The sequence below is a fragment of the Bombus terrestris genome, unplaced genomic scaffold (assembly GCF_910591885.1).
Source record: "Bombus terrestris unplaced genomic scaffold, iyBomTerr1.2, whole genome shotgun sequence".
NCBI classification, from domain to species: domain Eukaryota; kingdom Metazoa; phylum Arthropoda; class Insecta; order Hymenoptera; family Apidae; genus Bombus; species Bombus terrestris.
Window position 1 is genome coordinate 336,090 of NW_025963548.1, and position 16,126 is coordinate 352,215.

Sequence of the window (16,126 nt, forward strand, 5' to 3'; positions counted from 1 at the left end):
GAACGGATCGAGAGGTCCTAAGTGCTTCAAGTGTAGAGAGTACGGACACATCGCATCGAAGTGCGACAATCTGAGCGAGTCCATTAAAGAGGTTGGTAGTGTGTTTCGATTGTTACCAACGAAGCGTGGTAAAGACGTGAAGATCGGAAATTTCGAACTGAGCGCGCTGATAGACACTGGTAGCGAGTTAACTTTGATGCGGTATAATCAGTATGTAAAAATCGGAGCGCCTAAGTTAAGTCGAGACATTATTGAATTTCACAGTATCGGGTCTAAGAGAAATTTTACGCTCGGCAAATTTCCGATAGATATTATTATAAACGGTGAATTGTATCATATAACGATACACGTAGTTCCGAACATTGCGATGCAACACTCGTTGTTGATAGGTACAGACTTCCTGGATACCGCCGAGATAAACACGAAGAGGGGAGATATCTCCATTCATAGAATAAAGGATGAGAATTCCTATGGGTGTCCAGAGGTCCTTAAAGTAGACATAGAGACAGGAACGCGTGAAGTAGATCTATCTCGTGTCGAGAACGTGCAACATAAGCAGTCAGTTGCAGTTCTCAGGAGTGCTTGTCTCAAGGATACCGTCGTAATGAACAAAATTTCGTTAGATGAATCGGTTGCGGCGAACATAACCGCAGTAGCGTCGGGTGGAAACGATACGGACGGTTGCGATCAAGTTTTTGTAGGATGCACCGAGCATCGCGCGAATTGTAGAGTTGTACAAACAAATTCTGTCGCGAATTCTACGAAGCGAACCAAAAGCAAGAATGAGGCGGCTGCAAGAGAATTTGAGGTAGTGCGAAGACGAGCTATCAACGCGACCTCTTATCGGCGAAGGGCGTTCAACAAGAGACGCAAGAAGGCGACAATCTACAAAACAGGAGATGTGGTGGCGATCGAGAAGACGCAAGGCGGTCCTGGGCTAAAGCTGCATTCAAAGTTCCTTGGCCCGTACTGTTTGGTGAAAGTCCTGCGAAATGACCGCTACGTAGTGCAACGAGCAGGCGAACACGAGGGACCGCGCACGACTTCCATTGCAGCCGACCACATGAAGTGGTGGAACGTTGGTGTTAGTGATGATAGTGAGAACAATGGTGGTGATGTGATTTGTCAGGAATGGCCGGGTGTAGTATCGTGGGCAAAAGGCCCAAGATATCGGCAGAACCGTATACAAAGTGGCGAGAGCCGTGGCGCCGTCGAGTACATCAATGTGTCGTCGGTCCTTTCGAGTGGACAGTTGGAAAGAGCCTGCGTGACCCTGGCCACGGGGTTTCGGGACACGTGTTCGATGGGACGAGAAAAGACAAAGAGACGTTAAGGATAGAATTAGTTGAGACGCCAACGAGAACGAATGCAAAAGGCGTGCAGTATGAGTTGAGAAGCGAGAGCGTGCGAGTGCAGATGCAGAAGGCGAGAGTTGTAGAGTTGCTAGCGTTGTAGAGAGATCGAGTTGTTAGAGTTATAGAGTTGCGAGAGTGATTTGAGCGGAATAAGACTTTTGTGTTTTAGTTCAAGTTGAACATTTATCGTTCTCTGTCCAATTAATCTCTGTTATTTTTATTTATCTTAATAAATAGTATTAGGAGAATTTTACAAATCTAAATTATCCTAATCCTATCCTTTTTCCGATACTACAATTGAATTACTAGAGATAATGAATACATGTGTCAAATTCTTCATTGTAACTATAAATATATGTAAATCTATATGTGCAATCGTGATCATTTTTTTTTTATGTAAAATGTACCTTCACCTCGACATTCCGTAGATACCCCCAGGAACAGAACTCGACAGGAACAAAAGAGAAAAGAAAGAACGCCAGAATGTTCAGCAATGAATGGACTAGATAACTTGTGCCATTTGTTACGCGCGAATCAAATAATCGCTTGCTTGACTTGTATAGAAAATTAATTTGCCCTCTGCAGTACTTAGTTCATCTCAGAATAAATTAGTTCCGTAAGGCTTATTTATTTTTTATTCTATTCACATTTTGCGAATCCTCGAGCTTGTTCTGGATAAATAGATTGCTCGGAGATTTCCATGTGATGTCTAATAAAATATTATGCATATTTATGCGGTCCACGAGATAGAATATAACTCTAAGTAAAAGGTAACAGTATATCGACAGAAGAAGGCACCATTCGATATAGATTTTTTTGCTTTCTTAATCGCCTCTGTTGATTATTTCTCGCGCTTTCCTTCGTAGAGAAAAATACTTTGCTCGAATGTTTGACATTTCTTAATGAGACCGTAGCACAGTATACCGCTAATTTTGTGCGTAGAAATATACATCTATCGTTCGAACACTCATACACACTCGAAAAATACAATATTCGTTATTTCCTTGTTAACAATGATATCAGGTCCGTTTTATAGTCAAACTTTATATAACGCTACGATATAGTATCTTTCAATTGTACTTTACAGTAATAAAAATCCTAATATCGACCAAATCTCAAGGCTTATAATCGTTGTGCTAGGAACTAGGCAAACGAAAATACATAAATCTAAAATTCTATCACTTATAAATAGTACAATACTAAAAAAACTGTCTTTCGTGTGTTCGTTGTATATATTATATCAATATTTTGAAATAGAATTTAATACGAAAGACATGTTTCGCATTCCTACAATTTAAAAGATTGCCTGTCTTTCTGAATTTTACGATGTACAATTAAAATATTTCTTGCGATAGTCATCTGCGACATATTAGAGTTAATGTAACATTTGACTTGTATGTGATTATTAAAATTAAACTGCTTAAACATAACGTATAGAGGACTCCAGCAGCAGGATACTAAATTATTGCCAATGGGAACAGAATCAATGAGGAAAAACATGACAATCGGAGTACATCCCGCGAAGGTAACGGAAGTCGACGATAAACAAGTCAAAGTTGAAACGACCTAAGTTTCTCGGGATTCATGAAAAAATTCATGAGAATATTTCAGAAATAAATTTCCAGTATCGATAACGATTATTTGATTTTACATGTCGTTTCTTTCACGCGATCTATCCAATCTATTTATCTAGAATTGACTCCGATATCATCATCTTCCGTCTCATCGAATCTGTATTTCTTAAAGATACCTTAAAGCGATCTACTTATACATATATACGTACTAAAAATATATTCAATCCATACTTGCATGATATTTCAAATCTTCATCCCCTGCCTGAATTCAAAAGCAAAAATATTCCAAGAAGACATCACTGCTGAAAGCTCCAGGGGTTACAAACAAACAGACATCGAATTTTCGACGTGATCGTGGATCTCCGAGCGGTTTTTCAGTGTTGTTGTACGAGAGTGGGTCCGCTGCCAAGATTTCGCCAAGGATCCGGTATGTCGAAATGTGCTGGGACTGTGAGCAGAGCATCGTCCGCGGTTCTGTCCGCGCTACAATTATTCGGCTTCACGCGAATCGTGTTTACGCACTCTATGGGTAACTTGAAGAAGTCCACCTTGTAATTGTAACCATGGCTGCTGACTCGGATGATGGTATGCAGTGGCACCTCAGCGTAAGGCACCTCAGCGTAAGGCACCTCTTCCGGTTTTTTATCTGTGAAAACGCCAATGATGCAGCGCAGAATAGCTTGATGAGACACGACCAAGATGTTGTTGGATCTCTGTAATTCAGCAATAACCGGTTCCACGCGGTGCATGGCGTCGATGTAGCTTTCTCCCCATGGATAACGACAGCGCAGCTTATCTTGATCGCGCCATGCAAATTCCTACGCAAAAGCATTGATTTAGAGATGTAGAAGGTATATACGCTATCTATGTACTATATACTAAAGTATATAGACTTTTGCCTAAGTCATAGAATGGTTCGTACATCGAGGTCCCCAAAGCATTAAAACCTAGCTTATGCAAAGTCAGGGAACAATGGCTAATTTTAAACATAAACTTTAATAAAGCAGACCTGCGATATAATATTCAAATCATGGTATGATTTAAGATTCGTTATAGTACACGGTTAATAAGTACACATCAACTTCGTATTGTAATTATAATATTCATTTATCCATGTTCTAAAACTTCGTCCAGATTAATCAGACTGATTGAGTTCGATCTAGCAACGTGAAACATTGTGATTATCGTCTATGTGCTATGTACTTGACTGGGAATATTTCTATGAACTTCAACGCTCATTCTCATTAGTCAAGCAAATATTTCGTGGATGTAAGTGGATAAATTTGCATACAACTGAATTTTAATCAGTTGCAGACTCTTAACGCAGACGTTAAGTCACTCGATACTTTTCCCCAGTGGCCAAGTATTCAATGCTTGAGTCATCCGTGAAGATTTATGTTATTATTCATTTTCCAAGATACGATTGAAAGTTGTTCGCTTAGAGAATTAAATTGACAAACCTAGTAGATAATAAATATTCCATATCTAGGATCCCAAACTTATTGAAATACAAATTATAACTGCATTAACTAATCGATCACTGGGAAAATTTTGATCAAATACTAATCTTAAATGTGTTAGTTATAGTACAATGTTTCTAACGTAATACTGATACGATTAGATTAATTCAAAAAGCTTATACCCTATAAACCCTATATACCCTATATACCCTATATACCCTAAAAGCTTATACCGTTATACCCTATAACCTACAATGATAACTGTTACAGCTATCTACCATTTACTACACAAATAAATTAAAGCTCTTAGAGCTAGGGACTGATAAATTCAACCGATTGAAGGCTCGTTTAAATACAGCCAGAAGATTAGACAAGTAGTAAGTGAAACCGAATTTACACATTTTTCGATGAATCATCCTTAAAAGTATAAATTATCTTCACTCGCTATTTCACTAATCTACTGGCCGTGTCTGAATAAGCCTTTGGTCAACAACACTTGAAACGTAATTCAATGCAAGCAGTGACGAAATTTCGAGGAGGAAGACGCGTTTGATCTGAAATTACCTGCGGATAATGTTCCTGCATCTCTTCATAAGACAGCCCCACACAGATACCGGCGTGGAGTTCGTTGAGTGCTGCCACGTGTTCTTGGGCGCTTCCACGCCACGAGCAGTCGCGATAGTCCTTCGAAGGCGACTAGTTAGCACGCGCAGGTCGGGAATACGCATAGCGTTGAACTTGGTGGCCAACGCTTGTGCATATCTCTCGCCACGTGCGCTTAAAACTGCGTCACCACCAACCTTACCCAATACGTTGTACTCGCTTTCGCCGTGCTGTAATCAAAAGAGAGAGGGAGAGCTTTAGTTTTACCAAATCGTAGAATATTCTGATTATGTTCAAAAAGAGAGGCGTAGCAATGATAAGATTACGATCAGGCGAGAAGAAATTATTTTTGGAACCAAACCCTGATAAGATAGCAAGATTTTAAAAATACAATATGTATGTTTTTACGTATGCGTATACGTATACGTATGCTTTTAAAACATGTTGTGTGTAAACAATTGAGGGCTCGTCATGCTAAATGAAGTGCTCAGTTATGTACGTTAATCTTTTTAATAATTGCAAGCGCCACGACCTGGCTCAATTGTCCTTGACTCAGCTCGTAATCTAAGAACAAACACGTTTCTTCATTATCGTTATCATTATCACTTGTCGAAAAATTCTTTTAATTAAGACTAAAGATGCTAAGGCTGAGCTTCTAGGATTAGAACATTTGAGATGAGGATTAAACGATGACAAATGTAAAATTTGATGGATTACCAACCCGAGAGAAATAAAGAGTATGCGGCTCAACAGTGACGCTTCCAAGATATCCAAGGACATTTGTCTCCACATGGCCAGACACGTTGCAGGACTCGATATCCATGCTGCCGGTGTCGATACGGATTCGTGGATACGTCTTCTCATCCATTGGCTCGTAAGATCGAATGTTATGAGCTATCTTCAATCGTAGATCTTCTTCGGCTGTTATTGAATCCATACCAACATAGTAAGCGCTGTACCGCAATATCTCCTTGTAATTTCGCTCCAGTACAACCGGATCGTCGCAGACGCACTCGATAAAGAGGACGCGATAACCGCTGCCCGGAAAAATAGTCGAAGACCTCGGCGCGTTGCGCTCGCATCACCAACGTGGCGTCCAGGATCTTCAAACAGGAAAATTCTTAAATGCAACTAACTGTGACGACTCGCAAACTCAAATTTCAGTATATTTCTTCCTACGCATTTTATTTAAATAGACATTAGACTATATCGATTTTCAGTTGTCTTTCTTTGTATTGTATATTTGGAGAGATTGCTGCAACAAGGAGGTAGCTTTCCAATAATTTGTGTAAACCAGCAGAATGCAAGTCAAAATTAACCAAAACTATATCATATTTTGACACGTGCTATAAATTCATGATCTAAACTAATATTTGTATTATTTAAACACATTTGAATATGAAAGCTATACTTTTGTTTTTCTCTCCCAATAAATGCAATTTAAATACTGAAAGTGTCTTCATGTTGCTACAGGCCCTTCGTCAAAATTAATTATCGCTTTGTTCAATTAAGAACACCGCCGGCCATAAATATTAGGGCACATATTGATATTTAATACGAATGGAGTGCTTTTCGTTTCTAGTAATTTCGTTATAAATCTGTTATTTCATTCGCGGCATATGTACTTTGTAATGTAAGATATAGTAGATAAAGAAAAGTGTCAAAGTGTTCCAATCGATGGTTATAACGTGTAGATGTCCTAATAATTATGGCGAGTAATTTATATATGAATTTACATGTTGGTTTCTCTTATTGTTAACTTATATATCAAGGCCACATAGAAAGAATACGATAAATTAGAATAAATAGGAATATTTCAATATGATATAATTTGGAAGGAAAAATGCACCGTTAATTTCAGAATTAAATAATTAGTTTCCTATAATATCTAAGATACGTTTCCACATAGAATTTAAAATTTAACGTGAAGACACGTTTTACCGTTGTAGTCTTCATATTGAATTCGTGTCATATTTGTTCAATTCCGGACTATTTCTAAAGCGCATAATATCGAGAAAATAACGAGCCGATCTTAAGCTACTTTCAACACCATGAACTATTGCGGTTTCTATCGTGGAACGTTGGTACATGTTGTTAAAAATATTAAGCAAGATAAAACTCATACGACGAGATTCCGGCTTGACTAGCCTCAGTTTAATCGCGTCGTCCACCGTTAGCGCGATCTATGTATAAATACGACCCTTGACCGTTCTAATATTCTAATCTATTCTTGCAGCTTCGGTTACATAATAACAAAAAAAAACACGTGTTTCTTCTTCCGGTCGGATTCTTCAAATGCGCAACGATTAAAATTCTTTCTTAACTCTGTTCTATTATTTTCGATCAAATGCAATCGCGCGTGCTTGCATTCGTTTCGACATTGAATCTTTCTCAACTTTTTTCGATTACTCTCAATCAAGCATAACCGAGCGTATTCTCGTTCTTGTGTTGATACCGAATCTTTCTCAACTATTTTCGATTATTTTCAATCAAATACAATCGCGTGTGTTGTTGTTCTCGATTCGATACTGAAATCTCTTGAACTTTTGCGATTATTTTCGATCGAATGCAACGGCACGCGTTCTCCTTTCGATACTGAATTTATCTCCAGATTCTATTCAATTTCACATCTTTACTAGACGTTTGTCACGCGTCTAATTGATGCTTACAGCTACGGAATTTCCGTCTGCGAGCCATGTAGCGCACTCGTGCATCGCGTCTCGTTGGGCCAGAGCTCTCAACGCTGCGTTCGTCGTATGGTCCGGAAGAAACAGCTCGTACGATACGGCCTCTCCATATGGTTCCAGCCTTTTCCTGCGGTAGTCGCTAACCCTCATCACTAAAGTAATAATTAAATGTAATTCATTAGTTGTTGGAAGGGTCTAGGAGAGCTTAAATAATTGGATATTTTTTGATTTACGTTTGTATCGTTAGATGGAAACAATATAATAGTACGGCGTAAAATATAGTGAGCTAAACTACCCTTCTTTGTCAATGTCTCATTTGTCATTTTGAAGCATTCGAGAAAATTGAAATTACATTACTTTTCCTGTGATTCTTGTTTTTCATCGAAACATTCAACAATTCGCGAAACATTCAGTCATTATTTAACACGTTAAATGCCATAGGTGTCACCGGTGGCCGGCACTCAACTTGGCCGTGATCGTCGAGGTCACCGGTGACCGGAGGCCCAAGATTAGTAGCAATACATAATTTGAATAATTATTTTTTATTAGCAATTAATTATAACTATTTATTAATAGTTATAAATTTTTTATTATTACCATCGTTACTACAATGGTATGACGAAATTAATGCAGTATAAAATATATAAGAATAGTTTTATTTATACATGAAATATAGAGAGGTCCCGGGACGTAATAACATAGAACAATTATTTAGCATTTCACAAAGGAACAATATGAAATAATGTTTTTTTCCACCACGTTATATAGTCTCCATCTGGTATACGTATATGCGTATGTAGAGAATATATCTATTTGTAGTATTTTATAGGGTTGTAAAAACTAGGAAGAGCACAATGTAATACATTACAAAATAGAAATTAAAATTTGTTCAAAGCGCCGCAAATGTTGATTTACGTAACAAGTCTATTTAGCGTATGCAATAAATACTCTTAACGACCGTGTTGAAAACAAAAACGGGAAAAATGAAAAACTAACGAATTAATGATCAGTCACGTGACTTGTACACATAATACAACCACAAAATAGGAAGTAAAAAAGGAAAAAAAAAGAAGAAACACAGATAATTGTTGGTCGAATGGAAATAATACTACGAAACCGCTTATTTAAGATGACTAATATGATTTAATGAATAGGTTTCGTTTTTAAGTGTAGCAATTGGCAGTAAACAAAACAGAATTCCCAACCTTTAGTGGAATCGCCGTTCCAGTTGAGTCTGCGCGAAAGGCATTGTGCCACTTGGCTTTTTCCACGACCTGGTAAACCGCACATCGCGATTACAACCCCTGAGAATTTTCGGGGAGACTTCATTATCCCCGACGTCCTTATTGTGATTTTATCCTTGGGTTCTGAAAGCAACAAAATCTATGATACTTGTGTAATTAATTGCATTTTCACTTGCTTGATGAGTAGACGTATGGCCATTGATAAATATCAAGGAGACAAAGGATTGTGCAACAAAGACGCGAGTATAAATGTACAGATCGTGAACAAATTTAACAACGCCAATACGCGATTACGATAGAAGTCAGATATTTTCTAAGGCATTTCATTGTAGCATCCGGTTATTTTTATGTGTATAATAATATAATAATAACGACCAATTTTAGAAGATGCACCCAAACGACTATGATAGATCTGACCCGGTGCCAAGCTAGTTTGTTAAGCCAGCCAACAGTCGAATGATCGTTAACAATGTGAACGTATATGACGTAATTCGATAGAAAATCGAACAATGTGATCGTATAATAGTAAGAATGAAATTAGTGAGAAAATTATCGTTTCCCTCCGACGCATCTTCGATTCACAAAAGAACTCTTTCTCGCGCGCTATGAACAAGATGTTTTAAATTTTTATTTTGTTTTCGTCGAATGAAATATTTAGGTTTCTACGAAACAATGAACGTAAAAGCGAAAATAAAAGATATACGCGAGCATTATATTGCGTGCAACATTTGCATGAGCATTCTGCTTTTTACCCGTACATTTAGATTAAAATCGTTTTCACTATTGATCGATGGAAGAATAATCCTTACCGATTACACACATGTTCTTTACAATATACCGTTAACAACACTGTTCGACAATCACCTAATGACGAATCAATAATAAAGAATGCGTTTCAATGACACAACCGGCTAGACGAACTCGCGAGCTTCAGAGTGCGAATTTCAACTGAGTACTGATGCCTTCCTGTTGGGTTCCACGTTAAAAACCGAGCGTTGGTGAACTTTATATTTAGAATTCTCTCCTCATGCACGAGAGCTTTTGGCTACACTTTTGCGACTGCCGCTTCTTTCGCGGTATTAATCTCAACAACAAACTTTGTTTTTTGTTTGTTCGACATTCTGACTTATTCTATTCTCATTTTTGGAATACGGATATTCATGCGAAATATTTGTGAGAAATATTTGATTCACTCGCTAAATGTAGCAATTTTATAGCTCATATATTTGAAAAGTTCGTAGCGAAATTCAAATAAAATGTATTTTCGTAGAATTGACATTCTATCGAATATAAAATACAATACTGCTTCATATAAATTAAATTTATGAAATCTCTATAAAAGGTATAAATTAACCCCTTCAAATTTTATCGCAATCGATTACAGAGCTTATCAATTCTCGGAAATGTTGCGAACTTTTCAAACATCTTCATATTTTTATATACGTTTTATATGATTGTGTAATTATTTGGATTTTTCTATATTTCTCAGAACCGTATAAATATCCGTGATCTACGTATTTGATTGCTATATTTTCTAAAACTCTATATGTCATGCGATAATTTATGTAATATATCGTGTAGTCGTTCGTAATCGATATGTAATCGTACGCAATATATTGCGGTGTATAGAATGAAAGTACAAAACAGGATTAAAGTTCAAGTACGAAAATACGTACGACGACCTGTCTGTAACGTTATAATTAACTCGTTGTTTACAATATAAAAAATTGAAATGGAGTAAGAATTATCGAATTGTCGGAGTTCACGAAATTCGACATGGCGATGGAAATATGCGTTATCGCGTGTTGTTTCGAATCGGCATGTCCTTGTGCCTAATAATCGAAGGTCGAAAAGCGATAAAGGTCATTACATTTGGACTAATTTAACGAATCTCTGAGTAGATTTTTTACCATAAGCAAAAGCACGTACGCCACGGAACGATTTCGTCATTCGCTATATCTGTCTTCATTTTTATTTGCGTGTCTGTTTTTCTCGACTTAACGCGTGTCAACAAAATAATTACGAATTAGACCCCTTGATCCGTGGATAAAAGAGCTTCGATGCACGTTTATAGATTATACAAACGAATCGCACGTTTCGCTTTGAAAAATAAAACGTATTGAAAACGGAAGTTTTTCAACCCAAACAATCGGATTATATACCGATGTATGTATATTGTTTTATAATTCAAAGTGCAGCTTCGAGTGTCGTATTTACCAAACTGTTGCACGCGATACACGATCAATACCGATCATTCGCGTATACCGAACGATGTACTATCACCTATCGAGAATCCCCATGAAACCAGCTTTAACAGTTGGTATGTTAACCTGAAACGTGTCGTCACTCGATTTATTATTCAAGCGTTGAATTGTAACAACGTATGTACTCTCGCCAAGCTACGGCTACCAACGTATGCGTGAATACTAAATTATTCCATGGAATATCGTGTCGATAATATTTATTTATCTATGAACAAATGGCAATGAAATTTGTAACGTCAGAATACAGTAATTAATTATGAAAATTGCGTTACGTCTTCGCGAAGATTCATCACGGTCATTTCCATATGCTGTCATGCGCAGGATAAGAACAAGCTCAGCGGCAGAAAATCAATAATCAGTCTTGTGGAGAAAACCATTTTGTTGCATCGGAACATGCGCTGTAACGACAGCTACCACTACATCGCATTTCACCAAATTTGCCAAAGAATTTCGTTAAAAAAAAAAAAAAGAAAAAGGAAAATTGAACTGACAGCTACTTGAACTAGATAAAACAAAATAATTTCTGGAACTCACCGTACTCGAAAACTCTTGTCAGAATTTTACGATAGAGAGGAGCTTAAATTATTGAAGCTTTATAAAATTCGAAAGCACTTGAGTTTGATAAGATGAGATACTCGTGGGACCTGGTACGATCGTTTAGTTACTGAGATATAGAAAAAAGAAACGAAACTTTTGATAAGAAACCACCGTGCTCTGAATAAAAACAACAAGTTTATCAATTTTAAGTTATTTGTTACATGCTGAATTTTCATTCGTCGCACGCGTTTCGAACATACGACACGGATATCTATTTAAATCGTGTTTTATTTATAGTCACCACTCCTATTACAAGTGGAGATCACAGATTCGTGAAACCGTGGCCTGGTTTCGTGGTACTTTCGGTGTAATAGCTAAAGATCTAGCTGACACGAATCGAGAAATTCAAAGAGAACGAGCGAAAAAGCGTAATGCGTTTCAATGAGAAAAACAAACGATGAAAAAAGCCATTATTTCATCCGGTATTTCCGCAGGTGGCATTTTTTAATTTCGTTTGCATATTGCATTTCCATGCAATTTTTTATGATGACTGTTGCATTGCATAACGCACAGTAATCCGATGCTTTCGTTTTCGATAGGTAAGAAATAAATAACGTTTCCCATCGAATGTTTCGCAACCTGATTACCGATTGAATTGCTATTCAATAACATCGTTACCTATCGAATATATCGAACATGGTGTGATTGTACGAGTAAATAATATCAATTAGACGAAACTCATATTACTAATGTTCCATTTAATCGATTTACCTTGGCGCTGTTCTTCGACGCTTGGTGCCATCGTATCAGCGCACGGCGCAGTCTCCTTTTGTATAGTCGACGTATTGATAGCGTTCACCGCTTGTGTTACGATCGATTTGTTCGTTTCTTCTTGGAAAAAGCCGGCTTGCAGTGCAAGTTTCCTCACGGCCAGACAGTAACCCAGAATCGGTGCCGCCAACAGGTCGAGACAGGCGGCAACCCAGGGCATAACCCGACGATGAACTATTCAAATTGGGGTCTTTGGTTTCCCTTCCCTTCCAAGGAAAACACAAGTCAACAGATAGACCAGTCGAGAAGTCGATAATTACAGGAAGAGAATGAAAGTGATCCTGGTAACGCTTTTGCTTGAAATATCCAGCAAACAAGAGCCCTCTATTTGTATAAAATACTCGGAAACAGTGGTCTATTGCTAGTCTCCTTTTTACCCGTTTTGCTGCTCAATCTTCGGCTAGAGTTCTTCCGAAAAATGATCGCTACTTGTGTGCCGTATTATGGACAACAGGTCCTCCCTCGTTCCAATTTGCTTGATCCTCACCTCTGGAGCCAGTTTGCGTGCTTCTTTGCCTATGCTCGAAGAAAAGCCCAGTTCTCCGATTTTGTCCTCTTCTTTGGTTAAATCTTCTTTTACCCTCGATTCACTTGATTGTTTGATCGTCGACGATCTATCTATCACGTTACGATGTACCTTTATAAATATTGTCGATACAGACGTTGTCCGACTCTGCGCACGCGCTGCCACAAGTATATGCTAGTAGTTTGCATAGTCACGGTACTGCCTCACCGATTTCCAGCACACTGGTGTTCCCTTCTCGCCACCACTTCAACTCTGCTCCGGTTATGTATATTTATATGTAAGGTATTCCTTACCCTTTTTAGCTCCTTTTCTCTCCCTTTACCGCCCACGACAACGTGGTTTCACATGGACAATCTGTGGAGTTGCCTCTGCAGAATCAGTTCTCGTACAACCGGTTTACCAGATTAATTTTATCCACCAAAGACCTTCGAATATAACTGTCGACTCTCTATTGTCTGATTCTAATCTCTGCGTTTGTTGATGTTTTGTTCACTGTATGTTGCGTGCAAATCCGCCTAATCCGGTTCTGTAACTGAAGTTATACGAAAGTGTTTAAAAGTCAAAGTGAAAACGAAGTAAAATTGTGAAGTGAAAACGGTCGTCTCTAGTCAGATCGAGGTGGTACTAGCGACTGATATTCCCCCATTTGCTGCAGCTTTTAGCAACATCGATCCGGACCTGGTAGGCTCCCTCTGTTGAAACTGGCCAATCAACGATTCGCTCACCCCACTACTAGTATACAGCAGTCATATTGGGGACACGTCGAATGTATTTACGTTTGAGGACAAAACGTCGATATTTACCGGGCCACTGCAACCTTAGACATTGCGACTTTTTACATAGTATTTTACAAATCTGCGTGAAAATATCAACAGCGGTCATGGAGGAATCTGGTAGAATCTTTATTATATAACATCGTACAATGTCTCAACTATAATTTCGACAGACGCGAGCTACGTTCCACCAAATTTGAATCACAGTTATAGTGCTCTTTACGTTTATTTTGGTCGATTAACTATAATCGCTTTACTTAGACATTATTATAGACATTACTTAGACATTGTATTATAAAAACTAGTCTAATTTGGGCCATTAACGTATTAATTCTTGAAACGATGACAACATAGAATTTCGTTCTTAAGTGTACAATTGTACACGCCTTCAGTTCACACGAACTGATACCAGAATCATTCTTTCCTCTCGTTCCATCATTGGACCTTATGCCTCATAAATTGTTACCGTAACGTATCACGTAATTCATAATTGCACGGCTTAAGCATTTTACTCTTGCTTCCTGGGTAACAGTTTCGACGTCACCCAAGTATTATTTATTGCAGGCAATAGATTAGATAATACATGATTCGGACTGAAAACAGGATTGCAATAACAAATGATAATTATTTACAATCTACTTGGATGAAAAGATGCAAGCTTTGAATATCATTTCTTTTGCAATTATGCGACGATTGAAATAATATTTGCTTTGATCGGTATCTAACGTTCACAAATCGACCTTCTCATTTTTCTTCGTTCGTTAACCGACCAAAGTCCACGTTTGTTTCTTCTATTTCTCCGATGATATTTAGCGAACATGAGCGGTCAGACTCGTGTACTTCACATTCAGCGTCATTTAATTCAGTCGGTGAATGGTAACGCGTTATTACCCTGTGAAATTTCAGCAGGTACAGTCTAATACGGCATAAATTATGGAAATAGTTCGCACACTGATGTGGATTTGAATCATACGATTTCTTAGAATTGATTCTATAAGTTTGATTATAATGTATGTTTATTGCTGCGTCTAGTTTATTGAAAAGTACACATTTTTATGTGACAGAAGATCTGTAATCATACGATTTGCGTAATTATCGGAGAAATGAATCAGAGTATCTTGTGATTTATATAGATAGCTAAAATTAAGGCAGTCGTTATCGTTGTATATGAAAAATATTATTATCTGTTAGGGGATGATGAATGATTTGAATGAATTCGTGGAAGATCTAAATTAGTCGAGGAAACATTGGCTTTGGAACAATTTTCCTATATTGTCTTGTTGCCAAATAAAACGTGCATTGTACAGGTTGGAAATTTTTCCTGAAATTAATGATAGTTTTGTCTCAAACTTTTTTTAAACCTAGCATAATGCAATATTTTCTACAGTTGCATAAACGTGACATTTGGTACACGTGATTCACGCATACTTTCCGCCGACGCGAGTTTAGTCTGTGTTGCAATTTTTTGCAGTAATACAACACTTGTTCGAGACTGTGAGTTAGCATAGCTTTTGCTGAATACTTATCGTCTACAAACAAGAAAGATTTTTGCACACGTCAAATACGTCCGTGACTTTCATCACGATATGGAAGATTCCGACTTTTCTTTGCATACGCAAAACGATATCAGAATATTAAAATCCACGAATTTCCTTACACGTGATAAACGTGTGCCTCGAACGGCGCGTGATAAAATGATGATAGAGGTCATGAACGATCGAGGGTAGCATGAAATGAACTCTAAGTTCTATAATTAAATCGGCACACATGAATCGTTAACGTAACTCAATTGAGAAGAGAGCGTCGAATCGTCTAGAAACACTCGTACTCCTGTTCCGAAAGCGTTAGTGCCAAGAAGGTGCGCTTTGTCGTTCAATTATTATAAATAGAATAATGCTCCCAACCATCCGTTGTATTATCGCGTTGTTAAGTTACTTGTAAAGTCTACCGATTCTTTCGAATATCGTTTTAAGGCTCTTAGTTTCCATATAGTACTATTTTTGCAAGCATTTGTAAAACGTTATCGATTAAATCCAAGATTATCTTATTTTTGGAATCTCGAGCGATATTTAAATCGCTCGAGATTACTCTAAATATATTTTGACATAGTAAAAATAAATTTTAATTCAAATTTCCCGCATAACGCCACTTTTTTAATTGCTAGTTTCCAGCTGAACACGGAAGATGGCAGGACGGTTCCTAATCAATACAAATTGATTGTTTGATGCGTTGAAGCTGTTTTACCTTTCCCTACGCTAGTGGCGCTGCGTGA

At 37.7% G+C, this 16,126-nt stretch overlaps 1 pseudogene; it reads right to left on the minus strand.

The window, feature by feature from the left end:
* Positions 1-1,963: 1,963 nt before the first annotated feature.
* LOC125386939 lies at positions 1,964-13,884 on the minus strand (annotated as a pseudogene).
* Between the last annotated feature and the right edge of the window lie 2,242 nt (positions 13,885-16,126).